A 23,390-nucleotide genomic window follows, 5' to 3' on the forward strand; every position below is an offset into this window, starting at 1 on the left:
CCATACATCACTACTGGGAAAACCATAGCTTTAACTATACAGACCTTTAGTTATGGTAAATGGGAGCAGGGTAAGGGGAGGACTCTGTCAGCACCGGGAAATTACAACTGAATCACAAATTGGAAATTAAAATAAGGCTGAACTCCTAAGCGTGCTTACTTGAGAGTTAACTCCATCAAGACGAACAGGACAGAAGCATATTTAAGATGGGAGTGTTGATGTGAACTACAGTGGTACCTTGGTTCTCAAATGCCTTGGTTTCCAAACACCAAAAACCCAGAAGTAAGTGTTCCGTTCTTCGAACGCTTTTGGGAAGCCAAACGTCCGATGCGATTGTCGGCTATTATTTCCGGGGCGCCTGCATCAATCAGAAACCGCGCCTTGGATTTCGAACATTTCGAAAGTCAAACGGACTTCCGGAACGGATTAAGTTTGGCGCTTTTGTTTTTGCTATTTATTTTTGCGATTTTTTAAAAAGATGTTTTTCGGTTAATTTGTTGTTGTGACTGTGTGGAACCCAGTTGAGCTACTGATTGATTGATTGTGTGACCGTGGAAATGGATAAAAGCCCCCCCCATCCAAGCAATGACTACCATCAGCGCAGAAAATTTTAATTTTTATCATCTACAATACTGTCTTATTTATTTTATAGTACATTACATTGATTATTGCTTTCATTTTATGGACCAGTGGCCTCGTTGATAGTAAAATCCATGTTAAATTGCTGTTTTAAGGGCTGTTTTCAAAAGTCTGGAACGGATTAATCCATTTTGCATTACTTCCTATGGGAAAGTACACCTTGGTTTTGGAACGCTTTGGTTTTGGAACGGACGTCCGGGAAAGGAATAAGTTTGAGAACCAAGGAACCACTGTATATTGTTCGTTTTTCTTTCAAATATCCAACACCAGTGGCAGGGAACTCTCTGGGCAACCTCTTGGTTGGGGGGGCATGGCAGTGGTGGCTGTGGCCAGACACAAGAGTGGGTGGAGCAATGAATGTAAATTTTAACTTTATTCAGTAGGGTAGTTTCTACACCCCTACCCTTCTCTACACATTATTCAAACAAGCAAGAGGTGTTATCAGAGTTCAAGGAGGTGTTCCACCTAGATCAAAACACTCAAGGAGGGTAACCGGTAAAGGATGTGGCTTAGGGAGAGTCAGGGGCCGGATTTAGGTCAGATGAGGCCCTAAGCTACTGAAGGTAATGGGGCCTTTTATATGTCCAGCTGTCCTTTGTCAGCAACAAATTGTCCCTGTTTTTGTGTTGAATATATGCTATATGGTAATTTATGGATCTAAAAGGTATCTAAAGCCATTTGAATGTAACAAAATATGCAGAATGTAGGCACCCTATATATAGAAATGAGCAAACCAGTGATATTTTAGGGAGCAGGCTAGCAGGCGGGGCCCATTACTTACATCATAGGAGCCTACACAACACAAAACACGGTTGCTGTGTGTAGGTTTTATTTTATTTGGTTTTTATCTTATATTTTGGAAATGTACATCCAGGTTTTTTTCCCTTTAATTTTTTGAGGGGTCCTCAAGAGAGCGGGGCCCTAAGCTATAGCTTGTTTAGCTTATACGTAAATCTGGGACGTGGGTGGCGCTGTGGGTTAAACCACAGAGCCTAGGACTTGCTGATCAGAAGGTTGGCGGTTCGAATCCCCACGACGGGGTGAGCTCCCATTGCTCGGTCCCAGCTCTTGCCCACCTAGCAGTTCAAAAGCACATCAAAGTGCAAGTAGATAAATAGGTCCTGCTCCAGAGGGAAGGTAAACGGCGTTTCTGTGTGCTGCTCTGGTTCACCAGAAGCGGCTTAGTCATGCTGGCCACAAGACCTGGAAGCTGTACGCCGGCTCCCTTGGCCAATAAAGCGAGATGAGCGCCGCAACCCCAGAGTCGGGCACGACTGGACCTAATGGTCAGGGGTTCCTTTACCTTTACCTTTAAATCTGGCACTGGGAGAGTCCCAAGGCTAGTTAGAGAGGACATCCCTGACGTAATATGTTTGGCCTACCTCCAGAAATGTGCTTCCCCCCTTCTGTCTCTTCCCCCCAAATATTTTTACTGGTGCCGCCACTGCATTGATTTCCCCATGATCCTTTGCAACACACTTTCTCAACAAGCAAAGATGACGTCTTCCTTTTTATCCCTTTCTCCGGGATGGCTCCTGTCTACTACCTCAGTGTTTCCCAACCGGTGTTCCGCGGCACACTAGTGTGCCGCGAGACGTTGCCTGGTGTGCCGTGGGAGGGAGGCGGGCGGCGAGAGGCGGGGCGGCGGCGGCGAGGAGAGGCCGCCCAGCGCGGGGCTCTCGCCGTCTGCCTGCCTGGCTGCCTGCGTGGCGCTGACGTCACGGGGCTGTAACGTGCCCCACATAGGCACACGCGGGGCGGCGAGCGAGCTCCCTCCCACATCCCATCGCCGCTCGCTTCGGCTGGCCTACTGGGCTGTCGCAGGCGGAAGGCCTGCGCATGCGCGAGGTTTTCGCGCCTTCGGGATTCCCTTCATGCCTTCCTCCTCCCGGGTCCTTGAGAGCGCGGGAAGCGGCAGCGCGAGACCGGCGTTGAGCCTGGTAGGTATTGCGCTTGCCAAGGCAGTCATTTGGGAAATGAAAACTTGCAAAGCAAGCAACCAGTTCAATCTGAAGTATATGTATGCTTAATATCCTGTATCTGAAACCTGTTCTGCCCCCTCCCGCACACTTGGTGCCATTTTCATCTACACATGCAGCAGAGTAAGTTGACCCAGAATAGTACCAATTCAGATGGCAGATGGGAGAATGACAGTGCTGAATGCTTTCCCATGTAGAACAGTCCCTGCAAATAAAAACCTAGCATATTTGGAAGAGGGATGCTAGCCTAACCATTACCTTCTATGCTGTTACTATTTTTTTATTTTTTTTTACATAAGTAAAAAGTGACCTTTCCCCATCTGGCATGGTGGTGTGCCTCGAGATTTTTTTCATGAAACAAGTGTGCCTTTGCCCAAAAAAGGTTGGGAAACACTGTACTACCTGAGTGCAGGCAGGAATTTAGCAGCTGAAGAATTTCTGCCTCTCGCACATGCCTGTCAGAGGTACGGAAAGCCCAGCCTGGGAAAATAAAAGTGGCTAACCTACACACGAGTGAGGCAATTTCTGGCTCCAGGTCCTTTGTGAAAACCAGTTCTCGACGCATCTATTGCTCAGGAGAAGGTAAATGATCTCATTAGAATGAAAAGACTGTAATCAAGCTAATTATTAAAAAGGTTGCAAGAACCAACGTGTAAGATTCCCAAGGTTACACCCAGCCCATGTACGGTATCGATAATTTGAAGGCATGTTCTCAAAATGCAAAGGCGTCACTGCAGCCTCGTATTTGAGAAGAGGGAGTATGGAGATTAGATTCTTGTTTTAAAGAAAAACACTGTTGTTTTTTCAGTAGACTAGCCCAGCACTGAAATTGACCCTGGTTTGGTTTCAAGGTACAGTTTAACAGTATGCTAGGGGGGAAACCCTCATTACATCACAACCTTAGGAATAAGGTTTTCATATATTTGGGTTGTATCCAACTAAGCCATACTCTGAGTAGACCCATTAAAATAAAAGGGCATGACTAATTTGTCCACTGATTTCAACCTGTCTTATCTCAGTTGGATATGTAACCTAATAATTCATTATGGAGTTGGTGTAATTTTGTATCTGTTACTGCTTAGAGCTGAAATTCTAGTCCTAAAACATTTCAAAAATGTCTTCCATTTTATTATTATATATTTCTATATATTATAGAAAGATGGAGCCAAATTCTTATTGTTTTGGAGTTCATACGAGTTTTTGTTTTACTTGAGTAGTGAAATGAGTGTGCCAATTTACATGTAAAGTGTATGCATTTGCACTAGAATATGCTAAGAGCTCTTGTCTTTTGTTTGGGATGAAAAATCATTCTATGCAATGTCAGTACCTGCAGGTAGGTCCCGGGATTATGTCTTATTCCAGAACAAGGTGGCCCTTGTTTGGGATGGATGGTCCTAATTTTGGCTGCCAAATATTCTTCCTAATTTCACATGAGTTCCTTAATAACCTGGAGAACTTTGACCTTGAACCAGCTGCCATAAAATGAGCACATATTCTGCTGAAAATCCAGTCATATTTTTATTTTCATTTCTTGCCTCATTTTGGAAAAACGGTATTCAGCAGTATTACTGACGAGAAAGCTGTCCAGGTGGAAAAGAGGGCGGGACTCCTGTACCTTTACTTTTTTTTGTCAAATGATCCTCAAGTACTGCTGCTAGACGATTAAAGGATATAGCGCTTGAAACTGATTCGGAAACTATTATATATTTGTGAACAGCAAAAACAGTAATTGCAAAAACATGGAAGAAAACCAAAGCATTATTCATTCTAGACTGGTTAAAAAAAATGGAACATTGTTGTACTGTATTAGTGAAGCACACATAATATAAAAGAGAAGAGAATCAGCAAGTTTACAGATTTATAGAGAGATGGTTTTTATCATAGCATGGAATGATAAATACCTAAAGAATAGATTTCCATATAATTTGTTTGCATTCTTATAAAATGACATAATAAGATGTTACTTTTGACATATAATCTTTTGTTTTCTCTCCTTTTCCCCCTCTTTCAAAATGCATTATGTTGCAAATGAGCAACTGATGAAAATAATCATTATTTTACAAAAACGGTGGCACAGAAAACAATTTCAGCGAGGTTAGTTTGGCGCAAGAATTTGCACCTGCTGAAATTCCCTCTCCCTCCTACAGTAAATCTTTATCGTTTTGAACCTGAGTCACAACAGAGAACAAAGAAATAAAATAGTAATAATTAAAGCAAAATGAAATGTTCACGATAACAATAAGATCTAGCTGTGCAGGTATTCCGTTGTCTTCCACCAACACCCATTTAGATGTGTTTTATATCCTCTCTCCCAAGGATTGGCAGAAATGTGTAACTAAATATGTGCACAGCCTAAGACTTGTCCCTTCTGGAGTATGATTAGCTGTAACCAAGGGAAATGGACCGGGTTCTTTTCCATATTTATTTTGTGCACTTGACCTGTAAAATCCCCTAAAGCCGGTAAGACTGTAGAAATAAAAGTCTATTGGTTTGCCAACAAAAGGGTATTGTTATTTCAATTCAAGCTGTGCTGTTGTGCTTTTTAAAATACACCTTTCCCCGAGATTCCAGCTGTCTTGGGTTGTTAAAAGAGTGTGTGTGTGTGTGTGTGTGTGTGTGTGTGTGTGTGTGTTTTAAAGAAACCTTTATGCTATTGTATAAAGTACAAACTTGGGAAAGTTTTCTAGGTCACCCATTTGACTTCAGCCTGGACTACAAAAGACTTTGAAAAGAAGCATGTGACTCTCAGGGTGAACTTGAAGCTAAAATGCTCCTGGGGATGTGGGGTGTGTGTGATGCTGAAAGGAAGCTCTCATGATTTCAAGCAAGAGCTATTTTAAAATAGAAAGGGCCACGCAAGAGGTGGCAGCGGTAGTAGCCAAGCTTGTAGAATCGTGTCTCTGCCTTCCTCATAAATAAAGTGGAGCAAGGCTCAAATTTCAGCATCAAAAGTGTTGTGTGGGTCAAAGCCAGTAGAGGATTCCCACTGGGACTCTTGGGGTGGAAGGCAAGAAACCCCAAGGAAGGAAGCCAGTGACAGGGTTGTTGTTTAATCATTTAATCGTGTCTGACTCTTCGTGACCCCATGGACCAGAGCACGCCAGGCACTCCTGTCTTCCACTGCCTCCCGCAGTTTGGTCAAACTCATGCTGGTAGCTTCGAGAACACTGTCCAACCATCTTGTCCTCTGTCGTCCCCTTCTCCTTGTGCCCTCCATCTTTCCCAACATCAGGGTCTTTTCCAGGGAGTCTTCTCTTCTCATGAGGTGGCCAAAGTACTGGAGCCTCAGCTTCACGATCTGTCCTTCCAGTGAGCACTCAGGGCTGATTTCCTTCAGAATGGAGAGGTTTGATCTTCTTGCAGTCCATGGGACTCTCAAGAGTCTCTTCCAGCACCATAATTCAAAAGCATCAATTCTTTGGCGATCAGCCTTCTTTATGGTCCAGCTCTCACTTCCATACATCACTACTGGGAAAACCATAGCTTTTACTATACGGACCTTTGTTGGCAAGGTGAGGTCTCTGCTTTTTAAGATGCTGTCTAGGTTTGTCATTGCTCCTCTCCCAAGAAGCAGGCGTCTTTTAATTTCGTGGCTGCTGTCCCCTTCATGGATCACTGCCTTGCCGTGGCAAGACGCCCCTGCAAACTATGATCACACTTTTGAGGACATCACTAACTGGGACACAGTTTTAGATGCCGCAAAGGAAGTGGGTGGAGGGAACCCGATGCTCCACATACCACTGTGCCCAGGTGCTGAAAATTATATGTTGGATGTGAGCATGGTTTATACCTATCTTGCGCCTTTTGTGTACATCTAGAACAGAGAGCCCAGCTCCGATCCTGTTTGGCTCTGGATGGGTGTAACTTGCCTAACCCCTTAATCTGATCTTGGATACTAAATGGGAGAACTAATACTGCAGCCACAGCCCTCTGGAGGCTGAGGCCTATTGCAGGAGAAGGGTAGTGAGTAACCAACACGTACTGGACAGTTTGCAGGGTTGGTAGGTGTATATTGGTCAGGATACCCTCCCAGTGTGGAAAGCAAAAGCCGTTTGAAGTCCCTATGATGCGAAGCTTACATAAAGAGTGCCTTACCTCCATACATGCCACTTTGGGCTGCTTCGAAGTATAGAGCGTGAACTTACACAATGCCACATAACGTCTGTTCCGCCTTTATGAGTCAATCCTTTATTCTTTTATTTATATGATTCCTTACTCACACTTCAGCAGAAGGTCCTGAGGCATGTTTCAGCAATATAATATCCAGTTATAAAAACAGATGAAAAAACGGTCACACTGGAACCTTGGTTGTCGAACACTTCGGAAGCTGAACACTTTGGAAGCTAAACATGAACGCCGACAACCCAGAAGCAAAGGCTTTCGTTTTCAACCATGCCTCAGTTGTCGAACGTTTCAGAAGTTGGACGGTCTTCCGGAATGGATTGTGTTCAGCAACCGAAGTTCTCCTATGCAGTGATTTAAACACACACACGTAAAAATATTCCAAACAGAACACTATGAACCAGTGCTTTTTTTCTTTAAAAAATGTTTAGGGGTACTCTCATTTTGACTCAAGAAAACCATTTTATAGTTCAAATCGGAGAAAAGAAATACAGTATATGGACAAAAGTACAAAGATTCACAAAAGGTTTAGGGGTATGCGTACCCCTGCTCCCTCCCAGAAAAAAACACTGCTATAAATGCAGAAAAAGAGGTTGGGTCCCAGGAAACAAAATATTTTAACTTAAGGTTACCAGACGTCCCCTTTTCCCAGGGACAGTCCCCGGATTTACAAATCAGTCCCCATACAAAAGCCATTGAAACTGAAAAGTGTCCCCGGATTCATTGAAAACAATCTGGTAACCTCAACTGTCAAAGGCCACAGTAGGAAGGTTCATGGCAGAAGCTGTAGAAGAATGACAATAGACAATAGGCCCCACCCTGGGGGTGGGGAGCATCCAATCAGTGGGCCAGATTTGGCTTGGCACAGGTCCCAATTTTGGCCACAAAGGCATTTCCCCTAAGCCACGACCAGCTACCCCACAACTAACATCACATTCCAGGTGCCTGGGAACCTCTGGACTTTTGACAGGTAGGTGGGTCAAACATCTGCCAATCATCTGTCACCGTGATGAAGTTGGTCAACAGGGTGGGGTTCAGGTAAGGATCTGTCCCAAGAGACCAAAAAGGTTCCACACTCCTGCCCTGTGCTAGATACACCTTTGTGAATAAGGAGTTCTCCAATTTAGGACCTACCACAAGGAAAGTCCTGGAACTACAGAGTACTCTGCATATATTAGCTTCCAAGAAGGTTGGTAGGGATGCTGATGGTCTTTCAGATATTTGGAGCCGCACCTTCACAATATCCTTTTAGACACCTGCTGGACGCATTTGCTCAGGCACTTTCATTTATACCCAGAAATATGAATTACTTACCGATGTTTGTTTCAAAAGGTTTTATTTTATCTTTATGGTTTCGATGTATTTTGGTGTTTTCACAATTGATTTGCGACTTTTAGCTGCCATTTTCTTTTTGGTTTTGTTCATACACCACCCTGGAGAATTCTTTGATCAAGCGCTTTTAAAGTCTTCTAAGTAAATATATAATTGCAGGTGGCCAGAGCAGAGGGAGTCCAAGCAGTTCTTCAAAGCACCACGGATGGCTCTGAGAACCTGAGAAAAAGAAAGCTGGAGAAATAGAGAGTGTTGCTCAGCTGCCTCTTTCTATGCCCAATGGAAATTAGGCTTTCTCTCTCCACCCTCCTCACATGAGAATGTCCAGAGTTTGGCACCTACTCATTTTCAACATGATGAACGGGGCCTTTTCTGCAGTGGCTCCCTGTCTGTGGAATGCTCTCCCCAGGGAGGTTTGCCTGGAGCCTTCATTATACACCTTTAGGCACCAGGCAAAAACGTCCCTGTTTAACAAGGCCTTTGTCTGACTGACATCCAATGCCCTTCAAAAATGTATTGGGGGAGGTGTTATTGTGTTGCTTTTGTTTTTATTATGTATTTTGTGTTTTTATATTTTGATTTTGCGTTGACCTGTAGGCATAGGACTGTATACCAATTTAATAAATAACAACAACAACATTGCAACCTGTTTGTTCACCTGCCTCTCTCACTCTGGCCCGGAGGCGATGACAAATCGTACAACATCGGAACACAAGGAGGAGGTGAAAGACAAGAGCTGCCAGCACCTGCCATTGGCGGCAACCTACTCAAAATCTTTAGGGACACCTGTGGCGCTGTGGGTTAAACCACAGATCCTAGGACTTGCCGATCATAAGGTCGGCGGTTCGAATCCCCGCAACGGGGTAAGCTCCCGTTGCTCAGTCCCTGCTCCTACCAACCTAGCAGTTCGAAAGCACGTCAAAGTGCAAGTAGATAAATTGGTACCACTCCAGCGGGAAGGTAAACGGCGTTTCCGTGTGCTGCTCTGGTAGGCCAGAAGCAGCTTAGTCATGCTGGCCACATGACCCGGAAGCTGTACGCTGGCTCTCTCGGCCAATAAAGCGAGATGAGCGCCGCAACCCCAGAGTCGGCCACGACTGGACCTAATGGTCAGGGGTCCCTTTACCTTTACCTTTACTCATAATCTTAAGGTAAAAAAAGGTAAAGGACCCCTGGACGGTTAAGTCCAGTCAAAGACAACTATGGGGTTGGAGCACTCATCTCGCTTTCAGACCAAGGGAGCCAGCCTTTGTCCACAGACAGCTTTTCCGGGTCATGTGGCCAGCATGACTAAACCACTTCTGGCGCAACGGGACACCGTGATGGAAACCGGAGCGTGCATGGAAACGCCGTTTACCTTCCCACCTCAACGGTACCTATTTGAAGCGGGTGGTGCTGTGGTCTAAACCACTTTGCCTCTTGGGCTTACAGTCTTACCACACCGCTAGAAGAGTATACATAGACTCAGCAAGCCATCCATCTTGGCAGAACAGATCACTCCAAGAAGCCTTATCGGTGCAGCCCACCTCTGCACACAACCGCCAGCTGCTGCTCAAATCGGTCTAGTGATCCTATATGATGCTTCTTCCAGATAGGAGCACCAACCATGCGGAAAAACAAAGTATATTAGTATCCTGCTTGAAAGATGTTTTGCCACCTGTTTTTTGTTTGTTGTTGTTGTTGTTTAGTCGTTTAGTCATGTCCGACTCTTCGTGACCCCATGGACCAGAGCATGCCAGACACTCCTGTCTTCCACTGCCTCCCACAGTTTGGTCAAACTCATGCTGGTAGCTTCAAGAACACTATCCAACCATCTCGTCCTCTGTCGTCCCCTTCTCCTTGTGCCCTCCATCTTTCCCAACATCAGGGTCTTTTCCAGGGAGTCTTCTCTTCTCTTGAGGTGGCCAAAGTATTGGAGTCTCAGCTTCAGGATCTGTCCTTCCAGTGAGCACTCAGGGCTGATTTCCTTCAGAATGGATAGGTAGAGTGTTTTTCTCTTCTTTCTTATCTTTCATACGGCAGTTGCATGAGATTACTACCCGGCAAAGGCTTATTATTCAAAGAAAAGCCTATATAGCACCTGCCGTATACAGTTACCCCAACAGATAGTGGAGGGGGACGACGACGACCCATATCTTGCATGTTTTTAAACTATGCGTACTAAATCTAGCCATATAGGCAAGATACAACTGCTTACGCTCCTTTAGTCAGCAAGATCTAGTCGCATCCTCAAGGTCTCTTAGGCAAGCGTTTGCTAACACCAAGCACACTTTCATCGTTCCTTATCTTCACATTCCTGAAGATTAAGAAGTATTATTATCGCTACCGTTATATTGCTCTTTGCAGCAGCAAGGTTAAGAGCTGACTCGGAATGTGATCCCAGGGCTTGGGTGGGAAAATACGGCTTGAATTAAAGGGAGCTGGAGGGGGCCTAGCTTTCTTAGCCGTTTGTGGCAGCCCCTCTAGCTACTATGTTTAGAAGCCTATAGAGTCGAGCTTGATTTGGGTTAAACTAGAAGGCAGGGCTTGTGGGTTTAGTTAAGAGGCCTCTTACGTCTTGCCCTGTAACTCAAAACACTGGAGTGAGGGTGGAGAAGAAGCTATGAAACTACAGTCGTATCTTGGATCCCAAACACTTTGCGAGTCAAACGTTTCGGCTTCCGAATGCCGCAACCCCGGAAGTGAGTGTTCCAGTTTGGGAACATTCTCTGGAACCCGAATGTCCAATGTGACTTTTGATTGGATGCAGGAGATTCCTGCAGCCGATTAGAAGCCACGCCTTGGTTTCCGAATGTTTTGGAAGTTGAATGGACTTCCGGAACAGATTCCATTTGACTTCCGAGGTACAACAGAACAACGCAGAAGAGATGTCTTTCTGAATAAACCCTATCGAAACATCTGTGATCATGGGAGCCATTTAATGCGAGTAAAGGGATAAAAGTACCATGCAAATGATGAACAGTAAAGTTTTTCCCTTCAACTGGTTAATAGTGTTTCAAAAATGAAAGTAATGAATAACGTGTGGTCGAAATCAAGCTCAGAGCGTTTTAATAATATGCATAGCTGAGCCTGTTTTCCATTTTTGACCTACTGGGAATGGAGCCTTTGTGACAGGAGACGGGTTTCTCACCTGTTCTTATCTCTTGTTGTTGTTCTTGGTGGTTCTGAGTCATGTTATGGCCATCTTGGCTGTGAGTCCTGGAGGACCTGCTCTCTGCCTTGCATACCTTTTCCACCTGGCTTGGGAGAGAAGCGCCTTGACTGACTCCAACCCAAAACTAGAGGCTGCTGAGGAGGCCAGAGACCATCTTGGTTGTGAGTCCTGGATGACCTACTCCCTGTCCTACAGGTGTTCTTTACCTGACCTGGGAAAGCAGGGCCTGACTGACTCCAGCTACAAAAGCTGAGGCTGCTGAGGAAGCCAGAGGTCATCTTTGCTGTAAGTCCTGGGGGAACTATTCCCTGTCTTGCAGGCTTTCCCCAGCTGGCCCTGACTGACTCCAGCTACAAAAGCTGAGGCAGCTGAACAGACTCTTGGGTTGGGGTATTATTTAGAAGGTTCTGTTGCTGTTATTATTGCCCTGGTATGTTTTAAATTGTTTTCAACTGCTTTTAAACTTGTTTTTAAATTTGGGGGTTTCGTTGTTTTTTAAATTGAGGGATAAAAGATATGCCTGGGAAGAGGGGAAAGCAGGGCTGATCACAATTGCAGTGGCTCTGGACAATAGGAGGTATGGGGGCCGGACGGGTAAGGGGCATACAGCACAGGCAGTTTGTGACTGCCATGTGCCAGCGTCTCCTCCAACCTGGAAATTGCAGTTGTCCTATCAGCAACTGCTATTGCTGAATGCTAGGTTGGCTCCCAGTAAGACCTCCTTCATCATAATCTGATTATGCATGAGAAGACCGATCTGGTATCACTGAGATGTGGGTGGTGAGCAGGGCGGAGTTGGTCTCACCCAGCTGTGACCACCTTTGCCTTCGGTGCCCACCTTTGCCTTCGGTGCAGAGTAGACTTGAAGGTCAGGGAGACGAAGTTGCTATAGAGATTCCCTCTCTCTCTCTCTTAAGGCTCTCTGTCCAGTTAATGGGGGATCTAGAGTGTGTGTTCCTGGCATTGGGCAAATTAGAGATTCTGCTTGTTTACTGCCTGCCTTGCTGCCCAGCAGCTTCCCTGCCTGAGCTGACAGAGGTTGTCTCAGATTGCTGGCTCTGGGAGACTTCAACATCCATGCCAAGGGTACTGGCTCTGGGTGCCTCAGGACTTCATGGCTGCCATGGCGACCATGGGGCTGTCCCAACATGTCACTGGCCCTCCACAAGAGTGGAGGAAAACTCCAGTCAAATGCAATCAGATACTGGCCTGAAGGAGGTGGCAGAATGGACGGGAACGCACTGTGATTTGTTTGCAAAGCATGTTGAGGATAAAATCGCTTACGCTCAAACTCGGCCCTCCAGGTATTTTTGGCCTACAACTCCCATGATCCCTAGCTAGCAGGACCAGTGGTCAGGGATGATGGGAATTGTAGTCTCAAAACATCTGGAGGGCAGAGTTTGACAAAGCCTGATCTAGCTACTACATGTTGAGCAAAAAAAAAATATTCTGCATTGCAAAGGGTTGGGCTATATTGTCCTCGTGGTACAATTCTAATGCATTTCTGATTTTAGTGTGCTATACACACATGCATAGGGCCAGTGCTTTTTTTCTTTAAAAATGTGCTTTCTAAATAAAACACTGTGACAGGAATTGAGGCTGCCATTGGGGGTAGCAAAGGAACTGATGATTCACCGTGCTGGAGAAGAAACTATTTTTTTTAAATGATTCACAAAATGTTTAGGGGTATGCATACCCCTGTGTACCCCCCATTTAAAAAGCACTGCACGTGGCAGAAGCCCACTAGCTATGGGAAAATTACTTCTTTTCCCCAGGATGCACCCCCACAAACCACATGAAGCTATACAGGATAAGGAGAGTAGGAAACTCTTTTCAAAGCAGGAGGGGGAATAAGAAGGAAATATGCACGAAGGATTTTTGGATGAAAGAACATGGGCAGCTTCAGGAGTCGTTGCGGCCTACATAAAATATCGGGGGTCACACAGGGCCACCAGGCTGCAGGTTGCCCACCTGTGCTGTCAATTGTCAGAATAAGCATAATACCATCCTATATATATCTTATGCGTACTGTGCTTCTGTGTTTTTATAGTTCAGAGCATGAATAGTTTTTTCCAGTCAGACTGATTCATACGTTTGTGAATGCTCAGTCCATGAATCAGTCTGACAGAGTATCTGGATATCCAGCCTTGCAGAATTGATCTTTTAAAAATTAATGCCAATAGCAACCTATAAGCAACATTTTAGGCCCACTAAAGACTCAGTGAACGTCTCGCTTCCTTGCCCGCTTTGAGCAGGAGAAAACCGGGTAGGGTGGGAGCAGACCCCCCAAAATTACAGGGCTTGGGGCAGAAGTTGCTCATGTCTTTCAGATAAAGTCAGGATTCTCACCCATTTTGCTAATTATATTTCTCTTTATTTACATAATCGCACACAGAGAACTGCTGGTGGTAATATTACTCCACACATGAAACAGGAATATAAAAGGTAGTGCTCTTCTGAATGTGACATAAGAGTGTCAAAGAGCATTCCCACCCCTTAATAAACTTAAGGGCCCATCTCGACTTGCCCACAAAATCCTTATGTTATGTAACCAGTTTGTCCCCTAGCAGTCCACACCTCAGCAGGTTATATTCAGATGTGATTCTAATCCGGAGTTACCATTCTCCTCATTTTGCACCATTTGCTTTTTCTGAACTCCACATCAACAACGAAGCCACCACCACAGATAAAGCTGGTGGGCAGTGGCGTAGCGTGGGTTGTCAGCACCCGGGGCAAGGCAAGTAATTTGCGTCCCCTAACCCGTGGATTTGCGCCCCCTAACCCATGGATTTGCGACCCCTAACCCTACCCCCCAGATGTTGCGCCCGGTGCGGCCAGCCCCCCCTGCACCCCCCACGCTACGCCACTGCTGGTGGGAGCACTTTTAAAGCACAGTGGATGTCGTTTTCAGATTCTACAAAGCTAGGGGGAACTCTGGATTTAGCAGGGAGAAAGTCTGGGACAGAGGCTGTTTCTGGGGACGAGGGTGGGGGACTAAAGGAAGCACAAGGGATGCATATTACAGTGGTACCTCGGGTTAAGTACTTAATTCGTTCCGGAGGTCCGTACTTAACCTGAAACTGTTCTTAACCTGAAGCACCACTTTAGCTAATGGGGCCTCCCACTGCTGCTGCGCCGCCAGAGCCCGATTTCTGTTCTCATCCTGAAGCAAAGTTCTTAACCTGAAGCACTATTTCTAGGTTAGCGGAGTGTGTAACCTGAAGTGTATGTAACCTGAAGCATATGTAACCCGAGGTACCATTGTATTCCACATTAAGACGAGGTGTGGATGGGTCCCAAGAACTCTTTTAAATCTGGTTTCTGATTTGATCCCAGAACGTCCCGCTTTTCCTTAAGACATTCGTATTTTCACCTGAGAAATGTTGGAGAAGATGGGCTTATGTGGGCCCCAAGCCAACTTTTAGAAGACATCTAAAGGCAGCCCTGTATAAGGAAAGTTTTTTTTAACGTTTAATGTTTTATTGGTTTGTTTATGTTGGGAGCTGCCCAGAGTGGCTGGGGCAGCGCAGATGGGCGGGGTATAAATAATAAAACGTTGTTGGTGATGAAATGGGACGTTCCTCTTTTCCTAGGAGAGGTATGAAGGAAGCACAATGTTGTCCACGTTATTCCACATTAAACCAAGGTGTGAACCTTTTCAAATCTCTTCGCTGAGTGGCAGAGCTTGCATAGATAGTATATTTAATTTTTCTATGTGCTTAAGCGTCGATGGCTCTTTTTGGGGCGTGAAAGAAATGCGGGGACGGGGAGAAGGAAGAAATGGGAGGTGATTTAATTCCCAAGGGCAAGAACTCTGGATCTTGACCGCAAGGTCTTCACTGGCCCGGGCCTTAATCTCTTCCCTCTCCAGCCCTGGGTAAGCACCAATTTCCCCACTCTTTTTTCCTGCTCCACCCTGCAATGGCTTAAACTTCCAAAAACCCGACGCCTTCTCTCCAGGGAGCCACAGGAGGGCCGGGCAACCTTCATTTGCACACCAAAAGCCCTGCAAAAAAAGCAGCGAGGAAAGACAGAAGCTACAACAAATATATATATATTTCCCCACGCACGCCCACTTCCCCTCTGCCCAGGAAGCCGCTGGCCCCCACCACGCATGCGCCGCGGCAACCTTGCCTCCGCTACGCCGCTCGCGTAGGGCAAGCTGCGGCGCCGCATCGGGCGGCGAAAATTGCGTAGCGCGCGCAGGAGGGAGGAGGAGGAGGAGAAAGCCGGTTTCGGCGCGTCGCGGGGAGGTCGGCGCCCGGCGTAAGAGGCTTTGGTGAATGGCCGTAAGAGCGCGCGAGGCCGCGGCGGCGGCGGCAGTAGTAGTAAAGTAGTAAAAGCTTGAAAGCCCAAGCCAAGCTCACCCGCAGGAGGAGCAGCAGCAGCAGCAGCAGCACTGCGGAGTGGGAGGAGGAGGCGGCACCCCGCGCGCGCGCCGGCGGTTTTTGGTACCGAGCGGAGAGAGGGAGATGCACACGGCACACTCGAGCTGAGGTAGCTATAAAAACCCCGTTGGTTCGCGTTCCCTCCCCCATAAAGGCCGGCCGGCTCTGAGGCGGCGGCGGCGACATGGCGAGAGGAGCGGGGTGGGTGGGTGGGGGGGTAGGTAGGATCCGCAGCGCGGCGGGGCAGGCCCCTCGCCAGCCTGTGGAGAAAAATGAGGTGGGGTTGGTTTGCCGTTTCCCGCCGCCGCCTCGCTGTTGCTAAGGGGGCTTGGCGGGCGTCGGAAGGAAACGAGGATAACGTGTGAGGGGATTGTGTTGGCCGGGGGGGTCTTTTCCACACAGCCCGCCACCCCCTTCTCATCCTTTCCCTCAGGTGAAGCGGGTGGGGGGGGGTCGCAATGGCGGGGGGGGGGGGAGACGAAGCGCCCGTTGGGCCTCTTTGTTGCTGCTGCTTCTTTTAAGCTGCCTCCTCAGGTGTGGCTGAGGAGAAGGCGAAGCAGACAAAAGGCTCTTGCTCCCAAGGCGGCGGTGGTTCTTCGGAAACCGGCATTGGAGGTTCGCCCTTCTCCTTCACCCTGTTTTCCTTTGGGGGGAGGAGGAGAGGGCGCCGCCAGCATCGGTGGGCCTCGTGGCCGCGCCGCCCGCCCCTCTTTTCTCCCTCACATGCTCCAGCTGCAGGGCTTAAGCGATCGGGCCTGGCCCACGTGTTGGTGGTGGGTGCACGGTGCAAGGCCCACGGGTGCTGCTGCTGCTGCTGCCCTCTTTTGTTCTCGGGGCTCATGGTAGGTAATCTCTTTGGCCCACCCCACTGAAAGGTTGGCAAAGCACTGGGGAAAAGAAAAAGAACAAAGCAGCAACCCACTGTGGCTGCCCATGGTTTCTTTGCCCCGAAGGTCTTCTTCGTTGCTGTGTTTGGGTTCTCTGCAGCGCACGTCTTGCACCTTAGTGTGTCAGTGTCTTTGGTGTTGGGATGCTCGCCGTGGGAACTTAAAAAAACAACAACCTTGTCAGCCCTTTGTTTCTCTTCTCCGAGGTGTGGAGGTTTGAACCCTTCTCAATAAACGATCAAGCTTCTGTTTTGCTTCTGGTTGGGGTCTCTTGCTTGACCTGACCAATCGGGAATCGGTAGACCCAACGAAGTTGGGAAACGCAGCATACCCCCAAGAATTTGTTTTTACCAGATTTCAAGGGCAATGGCTTGCTTTCCCATCCCTGAAGTTGTTGCGGTATCTTGCACCCCAATTCTTTTTTTTAAAGTCTTAACAAAACCACGCTGAAATAAATCGCCATAAGGATATTGCTAAACCGCAACAGCACTGATCGAGAAGAAAGAACTTGGTGGTAGAAAATGAGCCTCAGTAGTTATTATTATTATTATTATTATTATTATTATTATTATTAGAATTTATATACTGCACTACACCTGGAGGTCTCAGGGCGGTTCACAGAATAAAATCAAAATATAAAACCACAAAATGTGGTGCCCTAACCTGGATGTGATGAAAAGACTAGTGCTACAAAGGACAACTGGTTCCAGTCCTGCTCTAGTGTGTTTAACGTGTGGTTAGTTGCAGAAGAATCCTGATTCAAATAGTGCAGTGCAAATAGGCTAACTTCATTTGAGTTCATGTTTGTTCCCAATCCCAGCAAGGGTAGCTGCTTCTCCTTGGGTGAATTGTGGCATCTGTGATCAAGTTGCTGCAGATGGAAAGTAGGCTGTGGCTTGTTTTGGTGGAGCAAAATATTGCAATGACATAACAGGACTGTGGTGTTCAGGGATGCAGCTGACATCTTTTTAATAAACTTAACAAAAGTGGCATACCAACGGTGGCACTTTTCTAAAAAGTGACAATACAATACCATTGATTGCGTATACCAACATGTGCTGTTAAAAACAAAACTCCCCTTGTCAGTATAGCAGCTGCTTGTATGTGTGTGATTTTGAACTCTTAATATAGGGAAGAAATTTAAGTAGATCTTTAAAAAAATATAAAGTGGGGTGTCTTTGTCAAGTCCTGTAATGCTGGCTTCGTTTGATGCTGCTAATATTGCACTTGGCAGCAAAAAAGGACAAAATATCCTCTATGATTTGTTAAATGTACCAGTCAGGGTCAGGAAGAGTTTTTAATAGGTTGCTTTCTGCCTTCTGTAGCTAGGCCTTTTTAGAAATTAGTCCAGCCTTGGTTTTCAGAATTGAGCTACAGATTACGTAGTCTAGATTGTAGGTGGATTGTAGCATAAATCTTACTAGACAAGTAATATTTGATGTACTAATGAATATTGATTTGGAGGGGGAGGGAATGTGAAGTGGAAGTTAAGGTGCTAGTACAAACTGTTCTAATCCCAAAGTATACACTGCCTGATCCTGTGAGTTCTTGGAAGTAAATCTTAATGTAAGTGTTCATTAGATTGTCGGCTAATTGGGCCTTTTCCCAGATAAGTGTAGGATTGCATCCTAAATCGCCCTGTCACTGAACACAGTGAGTTACTTCTAGGTAACCCTGAGTAGGAGCAGGCTGCATAACATTGTACTAAAGAGATTTCTGTAACAGCTTCAGCAAGCTGTTTGCTTGATAAAAGCACATTAACAAACAAATGTGATTTGTGGGCAGTGTTCTACCATCTGGGAATCTTCTGTTCCTTCTTTTTTCATAACTGTTTTTCCCAAATAAAAAATTTAATTGTGCCTCTGTGTACTGAGTTTAATCTTGACATTTTATGATGTAGGTCTTTGGGCAGACAGTGTTACTACTCTGGACATGAAAGAATAGGTTGAACTGGAATGGGAAATTTGCATACACCTCTGTACTTCATATTGATTTTTCATGGTTCAGGAGGGCACATCTCCCAAAGCAGCTTTGCACATTTTCTAGACTTTATTTTTAGGGAGTTTGGCAATAGTTGCCCTTTTCCTGCCCTTCATGCCTAACCTTCTTGCCCTTCATTCCTACCATTGCCTTTCTCACTGCTATGGTGTTTAGCACTTGGCTTGTTCCCTCTGCCTCAGAGCACATTGTCCTGACTATTATGGCTAAAAGATGAGGACCCAGAACACATTTATGCAGTACTGATAATGAGTGTACTTAGGCCAAGCTTCTAATCCTTAAAGGGTTCCTGGCTCCTTGCCGCTAGAAAAATGATCTAGAGAATGCACACATAGTTCAGGTTCTTATTGCATAAGCTGTAGTACGGGTGTGGAACTGAACCAGTCAACCAGTTCCTAGATCCCGCTACCTGCCAGCCACAGTGGGCTATTTTGAATGGTGGATGGGGTGTGTCATCCTGCTGATTGCTATGTCATTAGGTGGCCAATTTTTCTTGGGCTTGAAGTTACCACCAGTCTGCTGAAAAGTGTTGCTTTGAAGCTCTGCTTTCTGCTGGGATAAGCTGTGCTGCAGTGTTCCTCCTGGGAAACTCACTCTGTCAATCACTTGACTGCCTGCTGTACCCAGGGCTCAGCTGGTGAATATATTTTGAGGCTCCCAATTATACACTGATGGCCACACTCCTACCTGCCTTTTATACCTAACAGTCACATAAGACATCAGGTGTGGACAGGTGGTCATGGTTTTGGGAAATGGCCTCATGGGTCAAATGGTCTCACTCCTGAGAATATAGGGAAAGCTTAGGTTCAGGTTGCTTGCTACTTTGGTACTGAACCCCAGACTATTATTACTCTTACTAGGTGAGAAGGTAAGTATTGAATTGCAGGCCAGGTTATAGAACAGCTATCGGAGGCACTTACAGGCTTACTATTTTCATCTGGGATTCAGTCCCATACCAGCAGGTTCTGGTTGTACAATAAAAGTTGAATTTGGAGCTCTTGAGCAACAAACCTAGTACTTAAAAAGTGGACTTGTTGTGATAAGGAAAGTGGTGGGGAAGTGTGCTGGAAGTGGGGAATAACATTTGACACAATGTCATGTAACCCTGCAAAAAAAGTCAGAATAAGTGCTCAGTAAATAGCTGGTGTCTAATTTCTCTGCAGGGACGCGGGTGGCGCTGTGGGTAAAACCTCAGCGCCTAGGGCTTGCTGATCACATGGTCAGCGGTTCGAATCCCCGCAGCGGGGTGAGCTCCCATCTTTCGGTCCCAGCTCCTGCCCACCTAGCAGTTCGAAAGCACCCCTAAGTGCAAGTAGATAAATAGGTACCGCTTTATAGTGGGAAGGTAAACGGTGTTTCCGTGTGCGGCACTGGTGCTGGCTCGCCAGTTGCAGCTTCGTCACGCTGGCCACGTGACCTGGAAGTGTCTCCGGACAGCGCTGGCCCCCGGCCTCTTAAGTGAGATGGGCGCACAACCCTAGAGTCGGACACGACTGGCCCGTACGGGCAGGGGTACCTTTACCTTAATTTCTCTGCAAACTTTGTACAAAAGCAGTCAGGATGAGTGCTCAATAAACTGTTCTCCTGGAAGATACCCAGTGTCTGCATATAGCGGAAAAGTATATTAAAGATGGGGAAATGCTTCATGTAAAATGCTAACCACAGTTCTAAGGATCCATACCGTTCTGTGTTTCAGATTTGATAATACTAAAACCAAGGTGGGCGAAATCAACCATTTATTATTTGTACTGTTCCTAATAGCAAGTTTCGTGGCTACTGATTTAGATAATCAGCAAGTCTTCATTTATAATGCAGAAACTTCTGCCTAGATGGCACAGGACCTCTTTGTTTATGGAGCTGTAAAGCACCGTGTACATTGATGATGTTCATAAAAAATAATGGTGCTCTTATGGCAACAAAGCAGTCATACGGTTTAAAAAGGGGTGGGCCTGAGATCCAAATACTATGGGTCTGGGTTATATCTGTATTCTGGAGAACCTAGGCCCCTTCTTCCACAGCACTTGCAATCCTCATAAAATCAAAGGACATCCTAAAACACTTTAAAATCAAACACAAGGACCTGCAATTATAATGAGAAATTCGGAGAACGTGGTACATGCATGAAAGCTGTTGGGCATATGCATAGAACTTTGGATTCCAGCCACTGTACATAAGTAAATGGCTGTGTCATTACAGCTATGTCTTAAGTCAGTTACAGTGGTACCTCAGGTTACATACGCTTCAGGTTACAGACTCCACTAACCCAGAAATAGTACCTCGGGTTAAGAACTTTGCTTCAGGATGAGAACAGAAATCGTGCTCCGGGGGCACGGCGGCAGCAGGAGGCCCCATTAGCTAAAGTGGTGCTTCAGGTCAAGAACAGCTTCAGGTTAAGAACGGACCTCCGGAATGAATTAAGTACTTATCCCGAGGTACCACTGTCTTTGGAACTGCTTGTTGATTTCTATGGAGTATGATTCCATAAAGAATGGAATATTGCAACTCAGTCTTCCCACAACATGTATTGAACAGAAAATTAACTTGATTTCCCCAATTTTGCCTGAAAGCAGGAATCTAATTACAGTGTGCATAGACAGTGTATTAAAGCAAATTTAAATATGTAAGAAAAAAAAATCTGTCAAAGTCAAGCTGCTTCTACATGAAAATTTGAAAATACTGCACTCCAAGGTGCAAAGCCAATTCATACAGCTGTACAGATGAAAAAGTGCTCTGATCCTGCAGTTGCAAAAATAGACTAGGAAGGTGTGGGTGTGGGCGCACACACGCAAAGGTTGATTCTACCAAAAAATAATAATTTGTATACAGTTCTGATTTGTATACAGTTCCTGACCCCATCCCCACGTCTGGAGCACAAAATAAATGGAAAAGCATTGGTCTGTTAATACAGTGCAACTTCATTCAGCTTTGAAAAGTTAACAAGCTATTTCAGAGCATTTGACCCAAAGCCCTTTGGAACTCTGATGATTTTTTTGAAATTAATCCATGATGCATAAAATAACAACTTTTATAAACATGTTTGGAAAGAGAAAGTTTCTATTTGATATTCAACTAGACTATACTCCAAGTAGACCCATTTAAATCAATGGACTTCTGCGTACAACTTGGATTTCACCTTCTGTTTGTTTTAACATTGTAATGGATCATTAACAAAAAGAAAACAGAGCTGATGGGGATTATTGTTTTATTTATTAGGTTTTCATCCTGCCCTTCTTCCCAAAGGAGCCCAGGGATGACTTGATCCCATTTTATCTTATGTATCTTGTTTCCAAATTTATTTATAATAAAAAAAGCTAGCAAAAAGAAAAAGCAAGACGTGGACATACACTCTCTGCGCCCCCACTCGTTTCACTCCTCCCACTAGCGCTGGGGGGTGGGGACAACTTTTATGGGCTTAGCATCAGGAATTATGGTTTATTTCACTACCATCACTTAAAAAAAAAAAAGCCACAATGAATTAAGCCAAAAGAACTTAACTACAGATCATGGCTTGTTTTGAGTGAAACAAATTATAATTCGCTCTGGTTCAAGCATAACACTTAAGTTGAGGATCATGGTTTGTTTTTCTCCAGTGCTAACAGGAAGGAAGCAGGAACGATCAGCTTAGGCATTGAAAACCTATTCATTATGATTTACCACAGGATACTCTAATGCAGCTAGTGTGAGAGGACAGAAACATGTCGATTTGGAAGTGATCAGACATCTAGATACAGGACATTCTATACAAGATCTCAAAGTAGCTGTTTTACTACAAAGGAATTTCAGAAATAGACTGGAAAGAGAAGCTGCTGAATTGCAACTCATTACCAAACTTAAAACCATGGAGAGACCTGGTCTGAACAAAGACATTGGATTCTTATCTCATTATACATGACTAAGCCATTTCTCACCTTCTCACCCCTTGCCTTTTCCTGTAAGACCTATTACAGTCGTTAAGAGTCGTCAACAGGCTCATCTCAGCTATCTGCCAATCTCCCATTCCCACCACCCTTCTGAGTAATACCCCTCCCACCACCTTCTCACTATATAGAAGGATCTGGCAACTTCTGTTTCAGTGTATCTGAAGAAGTGTGCATGCACACGAAAGCTCATACCAAGAACTAACTTAGTTGGTCTTTAAGGTGCTACTGGAAGGAATTTTTTTATTTAGACATCTAGATGAAATTCATGTATGTATGATGGATAATAGGCCTTGTGATGAGCAATGACTCGCTTGTATGAAACAGCCATTGTGCTTTAACATCTGCTTGCCTTAAGCACAGTGCTATTCAGTGGCAGGAGTACACATACTCAGCTTGAATTGGAGTGATGTGCACGCATGTTTCAGTCAGTCGTAATGCATCTTAAGCTAAGCAAGAATTTTTGACAAGTGAATAATTAAATTAGTTAATAAGTTGTTTTGCCCCACCAATCTGGCTTACTGCAGTTCTTTAATGTCTACCTGTAAGGGAATACACACTGAGTTCAGTGGGACTCAACTCCCAGCTGAGTGCATAGGATTTCAGCCTTGGGTTGCTGATGTCAGTCTAATTTTAACACAGTTGTGTCTCTTTGTTATGCCTGCTGACATTCCTGCTACGTTATGTCTGTACCCATACTAAACGTGCAAGCAAAATGATATGCTACCTTCTGTCTTTATTTTTTTAAAAAATGGAATTGAGGCGGGCTCAGCTTTAGTTGCTATAAATGTGCAGTTGAATTGGAAGAAACTGAAATGACGAGCCTTTAGAATGCATATTTAATGGTACAGTGGTACAGTGGTGCCCCGCAAGACGAATGCCTCGCAAGACGGAAAACTCGCTAGACGAAAGAGTTTTCCGTTTTGGAGGTGCTTCGCAAAACGAATCTCCAATGGGCTTGCTTTGCAAGATGA

The 23,390-nt window shown here is 45.4% G+C and overlaps 1 protein-coding gene and 2 long non-coding RNA genes across 7 annotated transcripts in view; 1 reads left to right on the forward strand and 2 right to left on the reverse strand.

Annotated features, from left to right (window-relative positions):
- The window catches only part of LOC310691329, a 98,565-nt gene extending 82,894 nt beyond the window's left edge, over window positions 1-15,671 (reverse strand). Inside the window, exon 1 of the long non-coding RNA XR_014518465.1 lies at window positions 15,594-15,671. This is a non-coding gene — a long non-coding RNA (uncharacterized lncRNA). The remainder of the gene's footprint in view (window positions 1-15,593) is intronic.
- On the reverse strand, window positions 6,260-9,971 carry LOC310691239. The gene is made up of 3 exons (XR_014518421.1): window positions 9,599-9,971; window positions 8,055-8,306; window positions 6,260-7,084 (listed from the first exon to the last, which is right to left on the reverse strand). It is a non-coding gene; the product is annotated as an uncharacterized lncRNA (long non-coding RNA).
- The window catches only part of SLC39A10 (solute carrier family 39 member 10), a 59,354-nt gene continuing 51,305 nt past the window's right edge, over window positions 15,342-23,390 (forward strand). For 2 of the 5 annotated variants that reach the window (XM_083468179.1, XM_083468180.1), the window contains exons 1-3: window positions 15,586-15,723; window positions 22,178-22,214; window positions 22,666-22,686. The gene's annotated coding sequence lies outside the window, so the exon portion shown is untranslated. Of the gene's footprint in view, window positions 15,724-22,177; window positions 22,215-22,665; window positions 22,687-23,390 lie in introns of those variants that run through there. The other 3 variants (XM_083468178.1, XM_083468175.1, XM_083468176.1) reach the window with 3 other exon arrangements.

This window comes from Podarcis liolepis, assembly GCF_965112155.1.
Source record: "Podarcis liolepis genome assembly, chromosome: 1".
Lineage (NCBI taxonomy): Eukaryota > Metazoa > Chordata > Lepidosauria > Squamata > Lacertidae > Podarcis > Podarcis liolepis.